The sequence below is a fragment of the Dermochelys coriacea genome, chromosome 4, assembly GCF_009764565.3.
Source record: "Dermochelys coriacea isolate rDerCor1 chromosome 4, rDerCor1.pri.v4, whole genome shotgun sequence".
NCBI classification, from domain to species: Eukaryota; Metazoa; Chordata; order Testudines; family Dermochelyidae; genus Dermochelys; species Dermochelys coriacea.
The window spans coordinates 133679729-133687112 of NC_050071.1; positions in this window are offsets into that span (position 1 = coordinate 133679729).

Here is a 7384-nt window from a genome sequence, read left to right on the forward strand (position 1 = left end):
AAGTGACTCTGAAAGACTTACAGAACGGATTTGTCTTCATACAATCTCTGAATTTAGAATGATGGGGCTATATGGTAACTTGGACTGTATGCCCCCATATAAAGGAGTAAGGGAGGGTAAGAACTTCCCTGTCCACTTGGGGTGAAATTGTGGCCCCTCTGAAGTCACTGACATTGCTGTTGACTTCACTGGGACCAGGATGTCACTCACTGGCAGCCTATACATACCATGGCTCCAGGAGTAAGCAGGCACTGGGTCCAATAGATGGCTTTGCAAATTCCATCTTCTCTCTCATATACAATATAAAGTGATAACTACTTGCACTTTGCTGCACTCTTTATGAAGTTCTTTATGATGATAAAGAAGCTGGTAGAGAAGGACACTGTGAAGCAAACAAGTGCCAAAAAGATGCACTGCTAAAATGCTGTTTTCACTCCACAAAACAATATGGGCCCACTCCAGTTTCTTGTCATTCATTGGAGGAGTTTTTCCATTGACTTCAATGGTAACTTTGCCTATTTGCACCTCTTCTTAAAATTCATGCTAACTTAAGATCTGCTCTGATTTAGTTGATGAAGAGAGCTAGAACGCCACATTGTTTCCAGAATTCATGTGCTTTGTTGAAAACTGGCTTGTGGGCAACACCCTGCATGAGTAATAGAGGGCAAACAATAGTAAAGGTATTTCGTTAAAGAAATTTCACATAACACTGAACAGATCTTTTGAGTTCCTTTGAAGATCTTTGCAGACTTTACTTCATTTCCAATCAGATAAAATGGTTTATTTCTCCCATTCTTCTGTTTATCATAAGTCATCCATTTTAATAGGCTGCTGCTAATACCACTTCTGAACTTGCCATAAGGTATTTTTTGAACTTCTAACTTTTGATATATTCATCAAGTCAGCCAGAAAAAAAATCAGTGATAGGTTCAAGATACCGATCTACTGCTTACTTGTAGCACTGCAGTAACTTATTACTTGTAGCACTGCAGTGCCTTGAAGCCCCAGATGAGATCAGGCCCCAGTGTGATGCACACTGTGTAAACACATAGTAAGAGGCAATCCCTGCCTCAATCCAGAGAGATAAGAGGGCCAAAGTGTGGCATAGTCTCCATTTTACAGATGGGGAACTGTGACTGAGAATGGGTACAAAGCTCTTTTGAAAACAGGGGCTTCAGTGACCCACACAAGGTGATACATAAAGTCTGTAACCATGCCAAGAATGGAACCCAGATTCCCCCAAGTCCCACTCCTCTACCTTAACCAAGAGACCATCCTTGCTCTCAGAAGAGAAAGAATATAATGCACGGAAAGGAAAAAAAGTGATAAAGGGATGTTACCCAGTATCACTCCAGTTCAAATCATTGTGATAGGCAGCCTTGACTATCACTCCGTCCAAGGTTAGAGGAAAGGAGCCAAGAATGAAAATATATCAGTAAAGCTGTAGATTATAAAATGAATATGAGGTTTCCCCTCTACAAAGAACAACTGATACAGGAGCAATACGGTTTGGTTTACATTAAGTAAAATACTTGCAGTGTTCATTCGACAATAGCTTTCGTATGGCACACCTGAAATGTGACTTGCGGTTACTTGGGGAAATGCTAGTTTGAAGTTGATCATTCTACTTTGAAACTAATCATGAATAACTTGAAATTTTAGTGTGAATATCCAGCACTTCAAATTCTAGTTTGAAGTTGATCCTGATAGTCATCAACATTATTTGCTTGTGTTTTGTAGCTTTAAAATTCCACATGGCCCATAGGGAATTTCCTGTCCTGATGGGTTAATTCTATTGAATAACAATGATTTCCCGTGAAGGGGAGGAAAGAGTCTCTTTCCTGCAGGACAAGTGTTTGGTTTGTTTTTAAATCTGAGGGCCGCACATTAAGGCTATATATATTATACACACACATATACATACATACATACATACACTACAAGTGCTTTGTAAGTATAGGAATACCAGTGTACTCCACTGACAAAGCACGCCTAGTGTGGACGCAGTTTGGATCAGTATAATTAAACCACGCTCCACGAATGAAGGGGGGAGGGATAGCTCATTGTCCTGCTAAACCCAGGGTTGTGAGCTCAATCCTTGAGGGGGCCATTGAGGGATCTGAGGCAAAAATTGGGGATTGGTCATGCTTTGAGCTGCGGGTTAGACAAGATGATCTCCTGAGGTCCCTTCCAACCCTATGATTCTATGAATGAAACAAGCTATACCCATAAAAGTGTAGCTTTGTCAGTATAGCTGTGTCCAGACTAGAGGCTTCTGTCGGCACAGTTATGTTGGTCAGAGTTCACACCCCAACTGATGCAGCTAAGCTGCCTGAATTCTTGTCAGGTAGACCTGGCCTAAGGAACAAGTTTATCACTCTATCCCCATACAGCAAAGCACATGCATAAATTTTAACTTCAGTGGGATACTCTGGGGTGGTTATGATAGGTCAGATTAGTCCATCATGAATGTATGATGCTTTTCATCCCTAGAGGACCTGCATTCTCAGGAAAGTTTGATAAGTTCAGCTATTTCCATCTGTACTGGCATCATGTTTTTGAAAGCAGCTCTGAGAAACATCTGAGAAAATTATAGGACAGAAGCTGGGCACCTCGTTAGAGATCACAATCTACTTCAGAACTTTAAGAAGTTGTCTGTGAACATTACATTTGTTTCACTCTAGGAAAAGACAATAGAGAAGATTTATTGGAATCCGGCCTGCATGGCAGCTATCATCTGGGATGCAGACACATGCTGGAGATGAAATTCTGTACAAGGTTCTCTGCACCATATGCTTTGGGACTGGCCAAGACTTCAGGCTTTCTGAGACAAAGTAATTTAATAAGAAGATAAAACTTAACCATATTCTCTCATTTCCTTCTTCATCTAGGGAGACCGGACTGTTGCTGAAAATCTTTTCAGTGTTCACTCAGATTGTTTTTCTTAAGCCCTATTAATGCCTGAGCTCTTAATTTGCTAACATGAGGAACCCCATTAGGCCTCTGACATTATTGAGTTACATCCTGGCCAAAGACAATTAGCTGCCCTTAAACAGATTCATTATTATTGCTGGAAAGCACAGATTCTGTGATATTTTTAGGTAACTTTTATCTCTAGCTATGACTGAATCCCTTTTTTCTGCACTTTGTAAAAAATACATCTGTTTCATTTTGTTACATTAGCTACTGGAATTGCGCTTGTTTGCTTTTCTCTTCCATCACAAACAGAGTGTACATTTGATTCTGTCACCTAAGACAGACCAACAAACATCTCTGCATGTAAGCCATCTGGTAAAACTGTGTTAAGATTATAGGCACCTTAACTGCTGAGTGGTATGTGCCTGTCCCTTTAATTCCTTCCTGGTGTACACAGAGTTACACTGTGCATGTGTGGCTTTCTGCAGCTTAGTGTAATTGAAGATAGCAGGAGGCACCCTTCCTGGGCTCCTGCTAAGGGGAAGATGTACTGAAGGAGAGAGTATTGTGCTGTTTCTTCACAGAAGGCGTGAACAGCCACAGCACGATCATTTTCATTGTTCCCAAGATTAGCAGTGCTTAAAGATGCCTGGTGGAAAAGCAGCTTCTGTCTGATTATCTGAATCTAATTGACTGAGACTGGCATAGAAGCAGTTATAAACTGTTATGTTCACAGCATACCTACAGACAAGTTAGAAACATAAATACTCTTGCTGGAAGCTTGCAGTGTAACTTTATTTCTTAGAATCCAGAATGATAGCGCATAAGAAGCTGAAAATAGAGAGGAAGAAAGCAGGCTGCTCCCTAAAAACAGAAGGGCACAACTCTCCCAACCTCACTCTTATGTTGGCTGCAATCTATCTCTGCTAGATTCAGATCACATGCATTCCTATAGAGCTCCATAGACTGCAAAAGCAACACGGCCAAGAAAAATCCTGCACCTTTAAAGTGACAGCTGACTATACACTTACACAGACTTACTTAGCTATGACACTCTGATAACCTTTTCCAGACATGAAAAAGAGTTCTGTGTAGCTTGAAAACTTGACTCTCTCACCAACACAAGTTGGTCCAGCAAAAGATATTACCTGTCTCGTATCCAGTGACCCACATGACTACAGCAATACTGCAAATGTATACTTAGCAACATTTATTGTCATTTGAAGAGGAAAAGTGGATGGAGTGTCATTTCTGTTAGAAAATATTTATTTTATCTCAGGGTGGAAGGGAAGCGTATTCTGGACTGAACCACAACATCTGGAGTTACTGCTGGGGTTATATGTACTTGTTCTGCGTAGGTACAATCCTGCATGGCATTCCTACCGGGCTACTCTACTTTCTCCCAACTGCCAGTGGCCCTGGAGGGAGTTTCCAGCAGCCCAGAATTATCAGGCTACAGGGATGCCTCTTGCTTGACATCTTTGTCTTAGCCACACTCTATACCCCAGGATCTGGGACATAACATAGCATGGCACCACCATGGCAGTTGTATATCACTTGAGGATTTCCTTGTGAAGAAAAATCCTCAGGAGGCTTGATCTATCCAGATTTGTCACATTATTCCTAAATATTTAGTTTATTAAGAGAGTCTACTATGCAAGGCCTGCAGCACTTTAAAAATCAAAGAATAGAAACTCAGAAGGCTGTTTCAATGCAGGCTGAAAAAAAAGGAGTACTTGTGGCACCTTAGAGACTAACAAATTTATTAGAGCATAAGCTTTCGTGAGCTACAGCTCACTTCATCGGATGCATTGAAACTTATTAGTGCTATCATAGGTGCCAACTCCATGGGTGCTCTAGGGCTGGAGCACCCATGGAAAAAAATTAGTGGGTGCTTAGTGCCCACTGGCAGCCAGCTACCCCCCATCTCCACTCAGCACCTCCTGCCTGCCAGTGGCCCCACCAATCAACTCCTTCTCCACCCTCCCAGCTCCTCCTGCCCACTGCACTCAGCTGTCCCACAGTGTGCGGGAGACTCTGGCGGGCGGGAAGGAGGAGGGATGGGGTGTGCTCGGGGGAGGACACAGAACTGGGTGGAAAGAGGCAGGGCGGAGAGGGGGTGGAGGCTGGGGAGAAGGGCTGGAGTGGGGGTAGAGCCTGGGGCTGAGTGGGGGTTGAGCACCACTGGGCAAGGAGGAAGCCAGTGCCTGTGAGTGCTACTAAAGTTATACAATGGTCTGCAGCTGTAATACACATTCACAACTAGCTATGCATTCATTATATGATATGGCATGGTCTGGAATCAATACCAACTTCTTTTAAGGAGAACTGGGACATTAGGTGTGAATTTAGATCAAGTAATTAGCTTAAAACTAGGAAGACGTGGGTTCAGGCTAATGATCAACTCAATTTGCTTGATACAGGACTAATCCCTTGCCTAGGGTTGGGTTTTCTCCCGAAGAATGGTTTAAGGTGATTTCAAGCCTCTCCATTAAGCCAAATATTTATCTGGTTTTATCAAGTCCATGGGAAAAATCTAAGTTATTAAACCTCAGTGGGGTTTGATTCACCACTGTGTTCTTTCAATTTTACCCCAATGAATTCCCTTGTCTAACACTATTCGTGACTCAGATCCTAAGATTTTAGTAACAGCATTGAATCTTCCCAAAATGTGTCTGGCTGTATTCACGAAAATATAGTAATTGATCTCATCTGGAACTCCTCAACCTGAACTCCAAATTCTGATAAAATTTTGCATTGCGCTAGTGTATCAGGAAACCTGACATTTAGGATAGTTTATCAAAAAGTATTCCTAACTGGGAACAGTTTTGTTCCGATATTTATAGATTTTAAGGCAGAAGGGACCATTGTAATAATCTAGTCTGACTCTGCATAATATAGGATTAAAGGTCTAGAAAATATGACCTATGAGGGAAGATTGAAAAAATTGGGTTTGTTTAGTCTGAAGAGGAGAAGACTGAAAGGGGACATAACAGTTTTCAAATACATAAAAGGTTGTTACAAGGAGGAGAGAGAAAAATTGTTCTTAACCCCTGAGAATAGGACATGAAGTAATGTGATTAAATTGCAGCAAGGGTGGTTTAGGTTGGACATTAGGAAAAACTTAACTGTCAGGGTGGTTAAGCACTGGAATAAATTGCCTAGGAAGGTGGTGGAATCTCCATCATTGGGGATTTTTAAGAGCAGGTTGGACAAACACCTGTCAGGGATGGTCTAGATAATTCTTAGTCTTGCCTTGAGTGCAGGGGACTGGACTAGGTGACCTCTCGAGGTCCCTTCAAGTTCTATGATTCTATGGATCAGTGTTCCACCCAGTGGTTTCTGCAGCAGAAGCAACATCTTGTGGTTGAGTGAGATCATGTCTTCGGGAAAGGCATTCAATCTTGCTATAAAGACTCTAGGTGATAAGGAATTTGCTTGATGATTGGATTCAATAGTTAACTACCCTCGGTGTTCAATTGCATCTTACTTACAAAGTAAACTTTGCCTGTAAAAAAACATGGTTCTGGTTTGCTGTCTTGCAAACCTTGACAAACATTTTGGGAAATGTGCCCTGAGTTTCATATTTCTCTAAAAGCCTGAGATGAAACTCCAAGTTTCAGCACAGTATTTTGAATGCAGCTCTAATCTTCAGAACAATATTTTGAATGCAAGTAAACGTTCTGGTCTCAGTGCACAGGAAACTCTGTGCATAAATCCACCTAAGTATGATAAGCAGAGGTAGACTGATAGAGGCCTGGGAAATATTTTTTGATTCATTTACTTTTGTGATAAACATAAGTTTTATCACTTTTTACTTCTGACAGATCTGTGCAGCTAGCAAAGCATGAGTATGAGCTGGATCATGTTCCTTCTCATGCAGCATCAGCAGAATGGCTAAGTTCCAATTCTGTGGCCAGATTCTGCCTTCTGTTATCCCTGGTCACTCTTGTTGCAGACAGCATGGTTGCCCCAGTACAAATGAGGATAGAATTTGACATGCAGAGTCTGATGAAACATGCATTTCTTAACATTAATTCAAGATTAAAGTATTAATTCAAAAGGAATTATTTTGGTTAAATTCTATGGCTTGTATTATACAGGAGGTCATTTTATACCAATAAAATAAAAACCAGCAGGATCTTAAAGGGGAAAAGGCAAAATACCACATTTATTGTGAATACAGAAAGAATCATAGTAAGCAGTTATAGCTATAACATTCCATTCATACACACACGCATATGCACACACAGGTTCTGCAAGGTTGTTATCATAGTTACAAGCTTTAGAGTTGCTTATGCCAAACCACTGTCCAGGTGGCCTGGACATGAGGAGGGAGCAGGGCCTTGTCAGATGCACATCTGATGCTCCTGGAAGTTGGTTTGCAGAATCAGACCCCAAAGTTCTCACTTTCTAGAGTCCATTTTTATAGGAATTTCTTCCTATGCCAGTCTATGGGAATTGCTTC